At 42.7% G+C, this 20,145-nt stretch overlaps 1 protein-coding gene across 11 annotated transcripts in view; it reads right to left on the bottom strand.

The window, feature by feature from the left end:
- RALYL (RALY RNA binding protein like) overlaps positions 1–20,145 on the bottom strand; it is a 1,174,022-nt gene that overhangs the window by 840,966 nt on the left and 312,911 nt on the right. The gene's annotated exons all lie outside the window — the stretch shown is intronic.

Raw genomic sequence — 20,145 nt, 5'->3', positions numbered from 1 at the left:
AAACCACGGTTAGGTGGTATATACAATTATGGACGGGCTGCCGAGTGCCGACACAGAGGTAGCCACAGCCGTGAACTACCGCACTGTACTGTGTCTGCTGCTAATATATAGACTGGTTGATAAAGAGATAGTATACTCGTAACTAGTATGTATGTATAAAGAAAGAAAAAAAAACCACGGTTAGGTGGTATATACAATTATGGACGGGCTGCCGAGTGCCGACACAGAGGTAGCCACAGCCGTGAACTACCGCACTGTACTGTGTCTGCTGCTAATATATAGACTGGTTGATAAAGAGATAGTATACTCGTAACTAGTATGTATGTATAAAGAAAGAAAAAAAAACCACGGTTAGGTGGTATATACAATTATGGACGGGCTGCCGAGTGCCGACACAGAGGTAGCCACAGCCGTGAACTACCGCACTGTACTGTGTCTGCTGCTAATATATAGACTGGTTGATAAAGAGATAGTATACTACTAATATTATATATACTGGTGGTCAGGTCACTGGTCACTAGTCACACTGGCAGTGGCACTCCTGCAGCAAAAGTGTGCACTGTTTTAATATAATATTATGTACTCCTGGCTCCTGCTATAACCTATAACTGGCACTGCAGTAGTGCTCCCCAGTCTCCCCCACAATTATAAGCTGTGTGAGCTGAGCAGTCAGACAGATATATAATATATATTATATAGATGATGCAGCACACTGGCCTGAGCCTGAGCAGTGCACACAGATATGGTATGTGACTGACTGAGTCACTGTGTGTATCGCTTTTTTCAGGCAGAGAACGGATATATTAAATAAACTGCACTGTGTGTCTGGTGGTCACTCACTATATAATATATTATGTACTCCTGGCTCCTGCTATAACCTATAACTGGCACTGCAGTAGTGCTCCCCAGTCTCCCCCACAATTATAAGCTGTGTGAGCTGAGCAGTCAGACAGATATATATAATATTATATATAGATAATAGATGATGCAGCACACTGGCCTGAGCCTGAGCAGTGCACACAGATATGGTATGTGACTGAGTCACTGTGTGCTGTGTATCGCTTTTTTCAGGCAGAGAACGGATTATAAATAAAACTGGTGGTCACTATCAGCAAAACTCTGCACTGTACTGAGTACTCCTAATGCTCCCCAAAATTAGTAAATCAAGTGTCTCTCTAATCTATTCTAAACGGAGAGGACGCCAGCCACGTCCTCTCCCTATCAATCTCAATGCACGTGTGAAAATGGCGGCGACGCGCGGCTCCTTATATAGAATCCGAGTCTCACGATAGAATCCGAGCCTCGCGAGAATCCGACAGCGTCATGATGACGTTCGGGCGCGCTCGGGTTAACCGAGCAAGGCGGGAAGATCCGAGTCGCTCGGACCCGTGAAAAAAAACATGAAGTTCTGGCGGGTTCGGATTCAGAGAAACCGAACCCGCTCATCTCTAGTTCATATAGTATTTTTTTTGTGTCAAATGTCTTAACAAATCTTTTGCACTTCTTTTTTAGTGTTATTTTACACTATATTATACACATTTCCCCTGTATAATTTTACATATAAAAGGAAACTAAATAAAAAATCTAATAAAAAATTATGCTGGAAGCCTTGTACTAGGTTCTGCAAGAACACCAAAGCAGTATGGTTATGTAAGCTACACGTGATCTCTGTTTGATCTCATTTATCATTCACACCAAGTCTAAATAAGAAGAGGGCTGCAATAATAAATGATTTCAAGCCAGTAGCAATACTATAAAATGTGCTGGCAATGCCAAGAGTTGCTAACCATGGCTCACGAACACTGTCCTTGCTACTACTGAATTGCTGCAGAGCTATTAATACATACCATTTTATTTTAGTTTTATTATCCATTCCAGCTAAATGTAGTATATTTTATTGGAATAGTCTAATTGGATATAAATATTTTACATTTCAAACTTTAACTGTAGCAGAAAGAAAAAGCTGAGCTCCAGCTTAAATCTCTAGAGCCCTGCACTGAGTCCAGCATTTCTTTTGGCGGCCTTGACTACTCCTGTCTGGTATAAGCAATAGCGGCGGCCCCTACTTACAATTAGTAGGGGGATGCCGTTTCCCCCGTCCCCTCAGAGGAGATAGCCAGCCCTGGGTCCCGGCACCTGTGTATTGGATCTGGCTGGTGATGGGACAGGCAAGAACACCGCGGTGCGACTGCGCAAACCCCCATTTTCTATGGACTGCATCGCGTGCAGGCCACGGAAGCCGGATTGGGCTGCACAAAAGGCAGAGAATGGCTTCTTACAGGAAGCTAGCGCTTTGCTTATCGCAACCCGGTCTGCCAGTCCTGGAGGGGGGAAACACCTCCCAATGGGACTGCCTTGTGTGTTTGTGACAGACAGGTAGGACTTCCATTAGAAAATCCCTGCCAGTCACAGTGAAGCCAGTGCAGTCTTGGACTGTATCTGGCTTCATTAACACTGATCGGGGTGGCAGATTTTACCTTGGAGAGTCTGTAAACCATAAGTAAAATCTGCCACCGATTAGCAATGTTCAAGGTGCTGTATGGCATCATTTTTTAAAACTGCTGTATAGGACCTTGGTGGTCATTCTGACCCAATCGCACGCTGCAGTTGGCGCATGCCCGATTGACAGGCAGAGGCGGTCACTGGGCGGGGGGCGGAACGGCTGCGTTTGGCCGCTGTTTCGTGGGCGTGGTCCGGCCAACGCAGGCGTGGTCCGGCCAACGCAGGCGTGGCCGGACCGTGCGGGTGGCGGGCCGCAGCGGCTGCATGACGTCACACGCAGCCGCTGCGGGCCGGGAAGTGACGAGTAGCTCCCAGCCAGCACACTAAAGCTGCGCTGGCCGGGAGCTACTCCTAAAGTGCAAAAGCATCGCCGCTGTGCAATGCTTTTGTACTTCTGCGGGGGGACCGGCACTGACATGCGGGGTGGGATAGCCCTGTGCTGGGCGTCCCCCTGCATGTCTATGGACATGATCGTAGCCCTGCAAAATTTTGCAGGGCTACGATCAACTCGGAATGACCCCCCAAATGTAATAGGGTGCGGGATTCTCAAACTGTTGAGAATTTGGTTAGTAGTTAAATTTAAGCCACCAAGTTTACTAAGGCAAACCAGATTGGTTTAACCTCAAATAAACATTGCCACTTTAAATCATTACATAAATTGACTGTTACAGTAGCTCACTGAAATCTGGAAGTTTCATAATCCTGCACCTTACTGCATTTAGCCTATACACCTAAAGATTTATTGTCTGATCTGGCTGGTTGGAACGAAAACCTGGTAATGTATGGGAGCAAATGTCATATTCTGGCTAGGTATCAGAGCACATCTGTAATATTGGTTATACAGTACATACTGTATGTAGCATTCATAGAACATTCAATCAGTATATACAGGATATTAACATTTTAGTAAAAGTTAAAGTTGAAATCTGGCAGGTCTGCAATAGAGTATCATAGACTGTCTGTTTTCTGTATTATTCAGGCCTCAGATTAGAAATGTGACATGTTAGGATTACCTAAAATCTAGACTGAACAAGATTTATCTACAAAGACTTATAAATATTTTTCATCTCAATTTTATTATGCAGCCGCTCACTGTTTTCGGCTGCCTAATCCAATTACTGAGCTAAATTTGTATATAGAGTTGGAAGCTAGAAAATATTGTTTAGCAGAGCATCTGAGATATTGCATTTACAGTAACTTCCTTTCCTAACATGTCTGCAGCTCTTTACTATATACAATGTCTCATGTGTATCTGTCAACAGCCACTGGCGTCATGAGGTTTAGAGATAATATTGTCAGTTAGCAACAAGCAGATAATGTAATAATATCTGCTGACATGTTTACTTTCGGATACATTTTCTTAGACTTGCTAAAAGATACATTATTAGTACAATTTATGAAGATGTTATCTACTGTATATAGTAAACACCCCTATACTAGCATTGATAAAGAGATTTGGGCAAGTATTGCACTTAGGAAGCTATGTAGGCATTTTGTCATGTACAGTAGTGTTTAGTTGAAAAGATTATTTACATGTGTAGCTTTGGGGTGTGGATTAAAAGATTGATAATAGGTCAATACCATATGGTTGACATGGAAAAGGCAGACAGTACAAATGGGTGACAGGGTCAAAACATCGACATGGAAATGGTTGACACAAAAGAGGTTGACACACTTTTTTTGTGTGTCATTTTGTATGTTTAACCATATGTGACCCCAATTAATGGAAATGTGTACATGTGTAGAACATATGTGTGTCAACCATTGTCATTTCGACTTTTTGAACATGTCGACCTTAAGGACTGTCTACCTTTCGCATGTCGACCTTTTTTACATGTACATAGAGGGATTGCTAGGCTGCGTTTTCTCACAGCCTGTGATCAGATCTGAACTGCGCATGCATATGCACCGTAATGTGCAGGCGCGACTGACCGTAGCAATTGGGATCGCCAGTGAGCGACGGGATGGTGTGAAATTTCCGAACGCATGGGCGATCACAAGGAGATTGACAGGAAGAGGACGTTTGTGGGTGGCAACTGAAAATTTTCAAGGAGTGTCTGGGAAAAAGCAGGAGGTACCAGGCATTTGGAGGGAGGTGTTCTGACGTCAGCCCTAGCCCTGATCATTGCAGCGGCTGAGTAAGTCCAGGGCTGAGCAGAAACTGCACAAACTGATGTTTGTGCAGTTCTGCTACAAATGCAATCGCACACCTGCACACACTCCATACCCTCCCCCTGTAGGCGGCGACTACCTGATCACAGGGATGCAAAAAACTCACACCCTAGCAATCAGGTCTGAATTACCCCCATAGACCATATAATGTCGGCCTTTTGACTGTGAACCTACTGACTGTTGATCTATCACCTGGAACCTGTAGCTTGGAATACGTTGGTATAGTTGATATATAGGGAGGGGGACTCATAAACTAAGCAAATAAAATGGCAACGAGCAGACAAATTTGTACAGGGTGGCAGAAATATTGGGCAGGCCTGTTATACTTCGGAGCATGACCTCAGGAAGGGACACGGCTCCACCCTGTCATGGTGTTCAGGTGACTCTACTTTGATTAATCACCTGTTAGCGTTGGGAGGCGCGCGTCCCGGCAGTTGCATAGGAGCCGGGATGTCGCGCCTCGCACTGACTCCCGCCCGGTGCCTAGCAATGCGCAGACACCAGGCGCAAAGCCTTCTGGTCCCTGTCTGGTGATAGCAACAGGCTGATGCCGGTAGCGGGGAGATGCTGGACTCCTAGCAAGAGGGACTCCGGAGGCAGACGGCGCTCCCCGCTGGGTAATTCGTAACTCAGCTGGTAGCTCTGGGACGTGCAGCAGGGCAGGTGCATGGTGTGGCTTATTAGATTCTCAGCAGGGATTGGTTAAGGCTTCTGATAAATCCTCTTCCTGTGCTTGACTCAGACGCTGGTGATAGTTCCTGCTCTTGTGAGAACCTGTCAGCTCATGTGAGAACCTGTCAGCCTGTGAAATACTCGTGATTCTGAGTCTCTTACTGACTGATTTCCTGATATGATCCAGCTAGGCTTGTATTCAAGTTCTGGTGTGGAGTTTCCACACAAACACTGTCTTGCCTACATTTATTTATTGTATCCACCTTGTGCATTGTTGCATTAATATTTAATTAAGTTGCTTATTACATCCTGTGCATTGTTGCATTTACAAATCATTTCTATTTACAGTAATGCCCTGTGCATTGTTGAATTTACACAGTGATTGTTTAAACATTATATTCCAACCTGTGCATTGTTGCACTCACGTGCACTCCTTATATATTCCTCAGTCTGTGCCTTAGCATAGTAGTAAGGTTGTGTCTGGTGAGCATCTCACCATACTGCATTTACCCCTGCCCAGCCTCCGATAGTTGCCTTGTCCATACGTAAAACCTGGGGGCATCTGAGTACGGGGTGGACCTAATTTACTCTGAAAAGGCGGCTGCTATTGGAGAAGCCTAGCATTGCAGAAGGCTAAAATAAAGCTGAGCAGTGGGTAATTGCTTGAGGGTTACAAGGCACTGCCTATAAACCTATGGAACTGAGTGTAATCACAACAGTATCACCAGTCCACAAACTGTAGCTCTGTGGGTTGTTCGTCTCCAGATGGATCCAGCACAAAATCCAGCCCAGTTTCTGGCGGTCCAGATCCAAGGTTTGACCAAGCAGCTATGGGACCTTACCCTTCATCTAGACACTCAGGAGGGACCCAAACCATCTTGTCACCTGCTCCAAGGGAACCTAAACTAAACCTCCCAGATAGGTTCTCTGGGGACCGTAACAGTTTGTGAGCTTCCAGGAAAGTTGTAAGCTGTATTTCAGGCTTAGGCCTTACTCTTCAGGTTCTGAGGCCCAGCGAGTGGGAAATGTAAATTTCCCTGTTGTAAGGTGACCCACAATCTTGGGCCTTTGGCCTTTCAGCAGATCACCCTAGTCTGCATTCCGTGGATTCCTTCTTTAAAGCCTTGGGAGTCCTCTATGATGACCCAGATCGGGCAGCATCTGCATAGGCCCATTTTCGTTCCCTTAAGCAAGGAAGAAATTCTGATGAGGTATATTGTACCGAATTTCGCCGATGGTCCAATGACTGTGGTTGGAATGGCCCGGCACTTTGAAGTCAGTTCTGGTTGGGACTAACAGAGAAAATTAAGGATTTTCTTGTCCAATATCCTTCCCCGGCCACTCTGGATGCACATATGGAGTTAGCCATTAAAGAAAATAGGTGGATCCAGGAATGGCAAATGGAGAAAAAGGTTTCCACACCTACATCTCGTTGGATGGTGAAAGAGGTTGCAGGGAATACTGAGGAACTCATGCAAATCAGGGCTTTCCATTTGACGCCTCAAGAGAAGGCGAGACGTCGCAGTCTAGGACTATGGGCCTAATACTGACCTGATCGTAGTAGAAAATTTGTTAGCAGTTGGTTAAAACCATGTGCAATGCAGGTGTGGCAGATATAACATGTGCAGAGAGAGTTAGACTTGGGTGGGGTGTGTTCAAACTGAAATCTAAGTTGCAGTTTAAAAAAAAGGCAGCCAGTATTTACCCTGCACAGAAACAAAATAACCCACCCAAATCTAACTCTCTCTGCAAGTGTTATATCTGCCCCCTTCTGCAGTGCACATGGTTTTGCCCATTTGCTAACAAATTTGCTGCTAAGATCAGGTCTGAGTTAGGCCCTATTTCTTTATTGCGGGTTCAAGGGGCATCTGGCAAACACTTGTCCACAGAAGGCAGAAAACTAGTAGACCTGAGAAATTCAGGGAGAGTTTTTTCAGGTCTTTGTTCCATCTCCCCAATAATTCTTTATTAATACCTATTAGGTTAACTACCCCTTCTGGTCCAAGTGAAGTAACTGCTTTTGTAGGCTCCAGGGCTGCTGGAAATTTTATGGACTTGGAATTTGCTTGTGCCCAAGGAATTCCTATGGAGACTCTTTGCCCACCAATTTTCATCTGTGGATTAGATGGCAGTCCTCTTCAAAACAGCTGGGTGAGCTCCCGGAATCCAGCTCTCCAGTTTTTTGTTGTAATATTCCATTGTGAACAGTTGTATTTTTTCCTTGTACATTGCCCCCTAACTCCAGTTGTTCTGGGTCTGCCTGGGCTAAAAGCTCATAACCCAGTGTTCAACTGAAGTACACGGAATGTGCAGCCAAATGCCTGACCATGCCGATCTGCTCAGCACTTCCAGTCCCTGAAGGGTTGCCAACCCAGTACATGTCTTTCATGGATGTCTTTTCCAAACAACAAGCTGAATCTTTGCCTCCTCACAGTCCTTATGATTGTGCAATCAATATTACACCTGGAGCTAGACTCCCTAAAGGCCGCCTCTACGCTCTGTCTTTGCCTGAGATGAAAGCTATGGAGGAATACATCTGGAAGAGTTTAGAAAAAAGGCTTTATCATGCCTTCTAAGTCACCGGTGGGAGCCAGGTTTTTCTTTGTCGGGAAAAAGGACGACTCATTACAGCCATGCATTAATTATAGGGGACTGAATAAAATTACAATCAAAAATTTATACCATTTGCCTCTGATCTCCATTTTATTTGATCAGCTCAGAAATGCTACAGTTTTCTCTAAGATTGATTTGCAAGGAGCATACAATCTCATTAGGATCTAGCAGGGGGACGAGTGGAAAACCACATTCAATACTCATTCAGGCCACTACGAGTACTTGGTAATCCCATTTTGACTCTTCAACGCCCCTGCTGTTTTACAGGATTTTATAAATTACATTCTTCGAGAATTCCTAGGAAGATTTGTGGTCGTCTATCTTGATGATATATTGATCTACTGCCCCTCACTCAAAGAACACCGAGCTCATGTAAAAGTGGTCCTCACCAAGCTCAGGGAAAATCATCTCTATGCAAAATTGAAAAAAATTTAATTTGAGGTTAAGAAGGTAGTCAGTCGCCTTGTCCATACGTAAAACCAGGGGGCCTCTGAGTTTGGGGTGGACCTAATTTACCCTGGAAATGAGGCTTCTATAGCATTGCAGTAGGCTAAAAGATTGCTGGACAGTGGGTAATTGCGTGAGCGTTACATGGCACCGCCTATAAACTTACGGAACTGAGTGTAATCATAACATCACCATTTTTGTAGGCATTAAAGGATTCAGTTTAAACAGAATATAGTAGATATACCTCTATTTCATCCGTTACCCATGGATCTTATAGCACTTGTAGGTAGGGAAGAAACTAAGAGACTAAAAAGGTTAAAATGTTTTCTTATTTTGTCCCAATTCTTGTTTGACCTTGACATATATTATACAAGTCAGGATAATATAACACTGTAAGGCCTGAATATACTTCAATAAATATACCTTTTGGGCCTGATTCTGAGTCATACACTATGTAGAGGTTGGACGCAGTAGATTGTTTTTTGCTCCTTTGCACGTGTCTAAGTCACACTGCGGATGCATCTAATGTCCGAGCGCACATTGTCACAGTTGACATTGAGACAAATGGTCTCAGGAATGTATCAATAATGTATTGGGTGTTCCTGGGCATTGACTGTGAGGCGATAGGGAGGTGGCTTAGTTGACATATGGAGATGGACCGTCATATGGCAGTGTTAGATGATGTTGCAGGAGCTCTGAAGTGGTTGTGTGCACAGAGGCTTACTATCTCAGATTGGAGGCCATATTCATATGGAAAACCTACACCTACCACAGGACTGGTCCAAGTTTCCATGGTGCTACCGATGGTTGTGCAAATACACACCCAGCAGTATTAAAGCATATAAAGACTCTAGAAGTGGGCCTCTTAGTCCTTACCTATTCAGAAGCATGCCTCTATACCAGGGTAAGTGCTATCAGCGTATGGTAGGAGACGCAACTACTGCAAAAGACGATAAGGTGGTCACATCAGAGTGGGACTCCATATTAGTCCCTTTATGTTATCATTTAAAACACAACTGCACTTGTACAATACAGTAAGCCGAAACACATCATGCGTGGTCTGTGCCTAAACAGGACAAAGCAGACAAAGTGGGCAGTCTAGTAGATGACGTGATTCAGCCAACCCCCCCCCCCCCCAGCTTCACAAAGCAATAATGACACAATCACATCATCATGCCCACTGTTCTACCCACTTTTCAGTGACATGCTTCCCCCCCCCCCTACCCCCACAGAAATGACATGGCTGCCCCTTCCGGAGGGAGCGTCCGGGAAGTCAGTTAGTATGAGCCACAGAAAGATACAGTATGTTACAGTATCCAAATGCGGGATCTATTCAGGAACACAACTGAGATTATCTTTCGGAGTTGTCCTTATGTGCCCGGATCCACCTGTTATCTTGAAGAAATATAGGTTTCATCACAAAAGACACCATCTTGTCAGTTTATCTCCTCCTGTAGGATGCATTTTGTCATTGCCTAATATAGTGGCAAACTATTACATTTTCATTCATATTTACAAGTTTTAAATGTATTATTCAACTTACACAGGTGTGTAAACAAGCAGTGAAAGGTCAAAATTGTTGTGATGACTTCTGGCACTTTAGCACTACACACCCATCCGTTAATTTGACCTAGAGATGGGAAATAAACTCTAAGAACAATTCATGCACAGTTCAGTTACAATTATATATATATATATATATATATATATATATATATATATATATATATATATATATATATATATATATATATATATGTGTGCAAACATCCGGCACTAACTTCTGCTGTTGCTTAAAATAATCACTCCGGTGCCTTCCAGGGGTTCAGCGTCCCAGTATATGAAAGCGTGATGGCGGCACTCAGAGATTTGCAAAGTGCTTACAAAACAGCATTTTGTAAGCACTTTGCAAATCTCTGAGTGCCGCCATCACGCTTTCATATATATATATATATATATATATATATATATATATATATATATATATATATATAGTAATGAATCTCATAACATTTTAGAAAAAAATGTTGAAAGCCGCCAATTGTGTATTTCATCAAACCTTTTATTCTATATTGAAGTTAGTTTGATAGATTATAAGAATATAAAATGAACATGTACGACAAAAGCAATGTGCGGCATATACAAGCCAGTTAAACCCAGGGCAGATAAAAGCCACTTAAATAGTCATAATTCATACCAGAATGCTACAGTTATCACAAAAGAATAGAAATTAGAGATCAATTAAACAGCGCACACTCAACAGGGGTCAAGCAGTAGAATGACTGCCAATGTCCCTGTATGCTTTCATTTGTAAGAGGCAGAAAGTTTCACCTGCAATAACCATTTATTCCAGGAAACAAGACTTTCAAATGCGTACTACACATGGAAATTGGATTTGATGGAATAAAATACTGCAGCTTTAAAGAGTACAGGTGTAATAACGGCTGCTGAGAAATCATGCCTAAACAAACAATAGGACAATTTTTAGAAACACTTAACTTCCTCTCTGAGGAAAAACAAATACGCTTTGGTTTTCTAGCAAACACATATTCTATTACTTCACATGTAAGGTGATTTATTTTTTCAATTACTTTAGAACATTTTTTTTTTCTTGTAGAGTTTTTTTATGGTGTAATTTATTTCTAGATCCCATCACTATTTCTATTTTTATTGATGATTTCAAAAGCATCACATTTACAGACGTGCAAGAAACAGAGGACTGTTTTATGTTAACCTTTTGCAAAACCTGACTTGGTTATTAACAGAGAAATCCAGTATAACAATACATTTGCCCAGCTCCTTGTAACCCATTCTAACATTAAAATCACAGGTTTCCAGTCTAGAAAATCCTGATTGGACCAACCCATCAGGGTCGGACTGGCTCACAGAGGTACCAGGGAAACCACCGGTAGGCCCCACTGCCTGAGGGCCAACTCCTTCCTCTAGGGATCAGGTTCCAGACTGTGAACTTGTATTATACATGGCAGATATGTTGCATTACGCTGCACTAGACTATTGTGTATTTCAAGCCTATGTGGAGGCTGGCCACACCACATTTGTAGGCTGGCCACACCACTAAGTATGGGCCCCTATCACTGCATTCCCCTGGTGAGCCCTTCATGCCCCAGTCCAACACTGCAACCCATCGTATTGTTTCTTTATGAACACTCTAAGTAGAAGTGGTCCATTTACACAGACAGATTAAGGGGTCTATTCACTAAACCTTGGACGGAGATAAGGTACCAGCCAATCAGCTCCTAACTGTCATTTTTCAAACCCAGCCTGTGACATGGCATTTAGGAGCTGATTGGTTTGTACTTTATCTCTGTCCGCTTTATCTCCATCCAAGGTTTAGTAAATAGATCATAGTCACATTTGAGTGAGAGTAGGGTCAACACAGCTTTTGTCATTGTTTTTCAAAACTGAGTGTAGAGTATGAGTGGGAGCTATGCCAATACTCAGCGGATCTGAGCATCTGATCATTAAAAGCAGCACTGAGTCAGTGCCGGATTAAGGTTTGTGGGGGCCCAGGGCAACCAAGTTGTGGGGGTCCCCACTAATAACATTGATGTGAAACCACATCCCCCTCACCCCCCACAGTACAGCACACCTCACCACACCACACCACACCTCACACAGCACACCTTCAGCCAGAGACAGAGCAGGGAACCACCAGGATAGAGCACTGAATCCCTTTCATGCTTCACCATATCAGTGGTCGCAGGTGGCTCTGGGACAGTGTCTCGTGGGATTTGACTTCCCGCAAGACTGACCTGTGTAGTGTGAGGAGCTCCTCTGCGGCCAAAGAGGGAGGTAGAACGGAGACACAGCTAAATGCAGTGCTGCGGTTTTATGAGCAGTGCTGGTGACTGAATCAGGGGAAAGTACTTGGGGGTTCCTAATCTGTGGTGACCCCAGTATGGCCGCTCCTGTTGCCCCTCCTATAATCCAGCCTCAGCGAGTAGTGATGTAAAGTACCTGTCAAGTTCACACATTGAATCTGGTTATTTTTTGCTTGGCGCATCGGACAATTTGTGACCCCAAATCCATTTTTCATGTGTTACAGAAAGCTGCAAAACTCATCAAAAGCCTTTGTGGGTACATTTATGGCCAACTCAAACAACAGTTCCATTTCAAGGCTTGGAGCAACACTGTGCCCTTTTACATGACGTTCTGATCTGACCTATACTGCGGTCATTACTCTACCAAATTTCTTAGTTGCCCTCTTTGCAACCACCCACACTAAGAGTGTAGTTAATGATGCCAGAGTAGTAGATATCAGTCAACCTAGCCAACTTAAACCTTATTCTGTTTTGTTTGAGATATCATTATCAAACTATATAAAAAATATTACTAAGCTGTGATCCAGTGTTCATACAACATGGTCCTGCATCACACATCTCCGGCTATCTTCTCGCATTGCCAATGTGTTCTACATGATCAACGCATTTCACGGGTGTAGTATGGTATGCCGGCGGTCGGGCTCCCGGCGACCAGCATACCGACGCCGGGAGCCCGACCGCCGGCATACCGACAGTGTGGCGAGCGCAAATGAGCCCCTTACGGGCACCTCCAGGGGGGTCGTTGACCCCCACGAGGGAGAATAAGTGTCAGTATGCCGGCTGTCGGGATTTCGGCGCTGGTATACTGTGCGCCGGGATCCCGACAGCCGGCATACTGAAGACCACCCATTTCACTATTTAGTTAAACCTGCCACAACATTTTTCCTTTGAAACCCATCAACCACTGACATTCCCTATATATTACCCTTTATTTGGTAGGGATGCGGTCAAGATCCCGCCGGACGGGATCCCGGCGGTCGGTATACCGTCACCGGGATCCCGACCGCCACAATCCCGACATATTCTCCCTATGTGGGTGTCCACGACACCCATAGAGGGAGAATAAATTAGTGTGCCGAGTGTAGCGAGGCACTGTGCCCATAGCGTGGCGAGCGCAGCGAGCCCGCAAGGGGCTGCGTTGCACTCGCCCCCCAGTCGGGATTGTGCCAGTTGGGATCCCGGTGTCGGTATTCCGACCGCCAGGATCCCGTGCGGCGGGATCACGTATTGATCCCATTTGGAAGCATACTAATAATATGTTCAATAATATACTACTAAATTACTGTATAAGCTTAAAGTCAGCAACTCGTTATTTGTGACAATTTAGAAACCAGACAATTAAAAGGAGAGAATGGCAGCCCAGCTCTTTCCTGCTTTGTTGTCACATTCATTTATTATTATGTTTTTTAAAGACTGTTTAAAAGACCTGCTGCTATGGTATTACACAGAGGTGTCTCTTTAATGGATTAAAAAGTAATCATTGAACTTTCTCTTGGGACATACATACATAAATACGGAGAGAGTGTGAGTATAGAGATACCAAATATTCTAGGTATTCTTTTTTCAATCGACAATGGTGTTATAGTAACAGGGAAAAAATTGCTTTACTTACAACAAATAAAACAAGAGATGATGAGTAGACTGGCACAAAGCAAAATTCTATGAGTGAGTAAGTGAAGATAAGGCCCTTGATGGGCAGACACTGGGATATACTGTACAGCAAAGAAATGAATATTGTAGGCCTGATGGCACCAATAAATACATAGATTAACCAATGAGCATAATATTCAAATTAATTTCTGACAAAAAATAGAATAGGTACAGGACTACAGGACTCTTTTGTAGAGGCTTCTGTGGTCTCTCCAAATATTACTAAAATAATAACCATGACAAAGTGAGTTGCACCCGTTCCTATATTTATTATACTGGAGGCTGGTATGGATTATATACACGTACTTTATTTATTGTAACTGAACACATTCAACTCATATTCAATAATAACCATCAATATAACAGTTTAAAAAAATAATGAAGATTTAAACCGAAAATTGTGAATATAAACTTAATATCAGAACAAATGCAGTATCTGCAATTAAAAGCTCCTTGAAATGAACCCAGTAGAGGTAATCTCAATATGATTTACTTTAACGAAAGAAATGAGGAAGCTGTTAACTTTAGGAGAGTTCTCCAAATTGTTAATAAAAGATCCAGGCACTGGGTACACAGATGGCTGTTAGCAATTGTGGTCCCACAAATGAAACACAGACTGTGAACGTCAACCAGCAGCTCCTTGCTTATGAACGGGCTGTGTAATACATATCACAGCTTATAGCTGTAAAGGTTCTTCTCCAAAATCTAAAAACCAATCAGTAGCTGTAGTTCTAATAGCAGGCTGTAAGCACTGGATATTCCAGATAATAGCCAAGGGCCCTTCCCTCAGATCTGGTCAGGGTTGGACTGGCCCACAGGGGTACAGGGGAAACCACCACTGTCTAGGGGCCCTTCCCATCCACTATGGATCAGGTTCCAGACTGTGCACTTGAATTGTACATTATACATGTTACCTTATACTGCACAGGACTATAGTGTATTACTCTGGTACATTATCATGCATGCATTAGCAATATTTACTATATACATTTGTCAAGGGGCCCAGCCCATGCACTCTCTCATGGTTAGGCAACCAATGTGGGTTCTGTCCACACCCCTTCAGGAGACTGTCCACACTTATAAACATGGGCCCCTACCACTACATTCCCCCAGTGGGCCATTTATGCCTCAGTTTGACACTGGATCTGGTTAAAGGTTAGGTGGCTTGCAGTAATAAGGTGGTAACCTGCAACTGCAGATATGACAACAGGTTATAAACACAAGGCACCACTGTGTACTACTGTAGTTGAGAGCTCCTCATTACAGTCTGGTCACTGAATGTCTGCTTACAGCTGTAGAAGCAGACTGTACTGTATAAATGAGATGGCATAATGCAGTGGCCAGCTGCTAGAGAAGTATACCCACAATTCTAACGTGTTTCTCCACACAGAGGCACCAAATATTGTAAGTATTTTCTAGCTACAATGGTGTTATAGCAACAGGCAAAAGGTGCTTTATTTAAAATAAATAAAACAAGAAATGATGTTACAGCGCAATAGCACCAATCAAAAATCTTTGGAGGAGTAAGTGGAGACAAGCCACTTGATGGGCAGGCATGATTTTGGAGCCTCAGCGTTCTTTTAGAAGTTGATGCAACCTTTCTGTGTGACATTTACACATTCTTATATGTTGGGCGTACCTGCCTGGGATTCTGATCTATTGACAATGTTATCCGCTGTTGTTTGGTCCTTTTGTCCTTAGGCTCAGCATAACGGGACATAGATCTATGGTGGGAGGTCGTTAAGGGTCAAAGTCCAATTGTGGGTTTATAATATTCTTTAATTTTGCATATAAATTGCCCACTGTAAAGAGAATGCCATGCTACGGATATAGTCACAGGATTTGAAAAATGATTGCTACTAACTTTACTGCTGCATTCAGGTACGAACTGAAGCCAATTCTTAAGTAAATACAGAGTTGGATGGAAAATGGTCTTTATTTGCTCTCTCACAGAATGCATGGGAGACAATTCATCTAGGCACCAGTATGCAGAGGTGATCTGCCACTAGCATCACAATCAGTGAGCACTAGCTGCAATCAATACTAGGTGCAAAAGTTATAACTGCAAACAGGAGTATCTATGCTTTGCTCTGGCTCTACATAGCCCTCAGTAACCTTTGCCTTAAAGAGAATGCCCCACTACAGCCCAGTTATACCTTTTTAGTCATAAAAAGTAATGCAACCAAAATGCATATGCCTCTACTCTGCATCTTCTGCACAATTCCGAAGCATGCACGTTGCAAAGACACACAACTACCCATCAAGCACATCGGGAGGAATTCGAGTAGGGGTGAAGTCATCCACCTGGACGAATCAGTGTGGCAGAAGCCTCTCTATTTGGCAGCCTACTCACACAAACTGTTTGCTACCCCATAGTGGGAAGGTGTGTGTGTGTGGGGGGAGAGGGGGGGGGGGTTGCGGTAGCCATGGAATGCCATTTACATTCCATGGCATCAGCAATTTGCAGCCTTCACCTGGAATTGAATTCCCCCATTGTTGTTAAGGCACTGAAGCCTGAAACAGTTTAACCTTTTTTACAAATATAAGACCACACAGTACAAAAAATGTCAGTAATCTGTAGGGAGCATTTAATCTCTAATCAGTAAAATGAAGACACCATTTATTTATATATTATTATTTATAAAGCATACTCACTTTTACACAGTGTGGGAGACATAATTTGTTAAAGCTAACAATTAGACATGAGAATCATTTCCAATCTGAGTTAACGCACATTGCCCAGACAGAATGTGGCCCCAAGTGTCCCACATAGAATTCATTTAGAATTCAGCTTTACTCCACTAGGAATTAAAAATGTATCACAAAGCAGAATCAATTGACATCACTGTTGTCCCAGATCTATTTATAAACTATTGATTCCACAAAATGCTAAATGTTGAATTTACAAATACAGTACAGAGCACACTGGGCACTGTAACTGAAAGATTGTATTTCCAAATTTCATATGGTTTGTTCCACCATGAGATACAGTTTGCCCAAATCTCTGCCACTCTTTACGTATGAACAATCTACATATTAGAGTCTGGGACACATGCACACCAAGTTGACTGTACAAGGTCACAAGTAGCTGACAATGTTATCCGAACCGCAATACTCTCCATATGATTGATGTATACTGAACTAGAGCACTGAGCTAACATTTCAACAGCTGTGTGTAAAACATACGAGATAGCAGTGTACCACTCCATAAGTCAGCAATTCACTTAGAATGCAAAGCATTTACCAATTGTTCCTACAGACAATAAGCCCACAAAAACAAATAGGAAAACGTGAATCGTAATAACAATGAATAATTCATAGAGTATCTGTAGACTAAATCAAGATTTAATGTGATCTTCACAATACAATGTAATAGCATGAAAGTGGTTACCAGTAACTTTCAACCTCATGATAAGGCAGCTGTGTCCAAAACTATAACAATTTATTGGTTTTGAACTGGCTGAATAGAAAAAAGAAAATCTATACAGTTGCATATTTACACATAAAAAGCGTGCAACACAATCTGACATTAATTATTTATGATATCAATAGATTACATTTGTCAGGTTAGTATTTAATGATGGAATAAAATCTTGTTGGCACAAATCTGATATGGGATCTACCATAGATGGCTAAATAATACATTCAATTGGAGAGGCATAATGTGTTTGATGGCTTAGATTTATATGGAATAATAGCCAATGCTCGCAATATGATAACACTTATCTATGGCCTTTACCACTAACACCATATAATATCATAGAATCTCAGTCTGCCCAGTGACACATTAAGTGTGATCTCTTTTCCCAGTGCAATTGAATAAAAAAAACTCTTGACGATAAGAAAGCTTCTAGAGCATCTACAGTGAATACATAGTTACAGATAAGAATATGTCCCAAGAGCAGGGCTTTATCTAAAGGCTTAAATTGCACTTGTCACGTGCACATAATGGAGGCTTTCAATTTTTTATATAATGCAGTCTATCAATTCAATAGGAGGCAGTAATAGAGAGTGATAGCCTGTACCCATGTGACATTGGTGCAGCCCATAATATGGCTTCCTCTAATGAATGAGGGCTATAGGTTGACTTTGAAAGAGCCCGGCACATATCTATATGGTAAGGAATTATTTTTGACATTATAAATTGGCCTTAACCCTTTTGCTGCCAAGCTTCCATGCCAAAATTGCATCTTGGGATGCTCAACTGAATTTAGCACATACTTTTTTATTATATTTTTTTATTGAGGCTTTAAACTGTATAGATGCAAAACAATTTTATATGATTAAATACAACTTGGATGCAGTGATGGATTTTACTTATGGGATACAGAACTGCAGCCCCCTGCAGTAAAATTTGCCACCTCACTGAGCCAGTCCGTGCCTGCACAGGCTACACTATGACTGGCAGTGACTTCCTACTAGAAGTGCTACCTGTCAGTCACACACAGGACAGGCAGCCCCAGGGGAAGGTGTTTTCTCCCTCTGATACTGCTAGTCCGGGTTGTGATTTACAGACAGTGTGCTTCCAGTGGGAAGCCACTCCCTGCCTTATCGTCAGACCTAGACGTCTTCTATGGGCTGCAGCTGATGCAGTCCATAGAAGCCAGTGTTTTGCGCATGCACAGTCACGCCGATGCTTGTGCGCTTGCGCTGATCCTGGCACCTGCCAGATCCTTAGTGCAAGTGCTGGGACCAGGCGGGCAGATGTGGATATCTATCTTTTCTCCTCCTCTTCAGACCAGGCGGCATGGCCAGTGGCAACCCCCCTCCTCCAAACAAGTAGGAGCCGCTGCTTCTTGGACGTATTGATCTTAAAATTGGATTCTAAACATTTTTTCTTTATTTATTTGTGTTACAGGGAAGAAAATTCGAAAACACAGCTTGTCATTATTAATCCGTTTTCGTCTTTCAATGTGTAATTCTCGGTAGACCCTCCTGGCATCTACCATTACCCACTCCAACTTCCCCCCCCCTCTAAATACGTCTTGTAAAGAAAATAAAACACTTTTCATTAAAAATCTATTATAACTATACAGTGGGGATCGAAAGTTTGGGCACCCCAGGCAAAAATTCATTTTAATGTGCAAAAAGAAGCCAAGGAAAGATAGAAAAATCTCCAAAAGGCATCAAATTACAGATTAGACATTCTTATAACATGTCAAAAAAAGTTTGATTTTATTTCCAGCATTTACACTATCAAAAGAACAGAAAACAAAAAATGGCGTCTGTAAAAGTTTGGGCACCCTGCAGAGTTAATACCTTGTATTGCCCCCTTTGGACAGCTGAGACCTGGCAGTGTCATGGATTATTCTCAATCATCATCTGGAAAGACCAGGTGATGTCAATCTCAAAGGTTTTAAAAGCCCAGACTCATCTGACCTTGCTCCAACAATCAGCACCATGGGTTCCTCTAAGCAGTTGTGTAGAACACTGCAACTGAGAATAGTTGACGCTCACAAAGCAGGAGAAGGCTATAAGAAGATAGCAAAGCGTTATCAGATGCCCATATCCTCTGTTCGGTATGTAATTAAGAAATGGCAGTCATCAGGAACAGTGGAAGTTAAAGCAAGATCTGGAAGACCAAGAAAAATATCAGACAGAACAGCTCGTAGGATTGTGAGAAAAGCAAGTCAAAATCCACGTTTGACTGCACGATCCCTCCACTAAAATCAGGCAGACACTGGAGTTGTGGTACACTATTCCACTATAAAGAGATACTTGTACAAATATGGTCTTCATGGAAGAGTCATCAGAAGAAAACCTCTTCTACGTCCTCACCGCAAAAATCAGCGTTTGAAGTTTGCAAATGAACATATAGACAAGCCTGAAGCATTTTGGAATAAAGTTCTGTGGACCGATGAGGTTAAAATAGAACTTTTTGGCTGGAATGAGCAAAGGTACATTTGGAGAAGGAAAGGCACAGAATTTAATGAAAAGAACCTCTGTCCAACTGTTAAGCATTGGGGTGGATCAATCATGCTTTGGGGTTGTATTGCAGCCAGTGGCACAGGGAACATTTCACGAGTAGAAGGAAAAATGGATTCAATAAGATTCCAGCAAATTTTGGTTGCTAACTTGATGCCATCTGTGAAAAAGCTGAAGTTAAAGAGAGGCTGGCTTCGACAAATGGATAATGATCCTAAACACACCTCAAAATCCACGGTGGATTACATCAAGAGGCGTAAACTGAAGGTTTTGCCATGGCCTTCACAATCTCCTGACCTCAACATAATTGAAAATCTATGGA

The sequence above is a fragment of the Pseudophryne corroboree genome, chromosome 5, assembly GCF_028390025.1.
Source record: "Pseudophryne corroboree isolate aPseCor3 chromosome 5, aPseCor3.hap2, whole genome shotgun sequence".
In the NCBI taxonomy this organism is placed as follows: Eukaryota; Metazoa; Chordata; class Amphibia; order Anura; family Myobatrachidae; genus Pseudophryne; species Pseudophryne corroboree.
The sequence above is the reverse complement of the archived record's forward strand: the minus strand, read 5'-3'. Positions and strand labels throughout refer to the sequence as shown.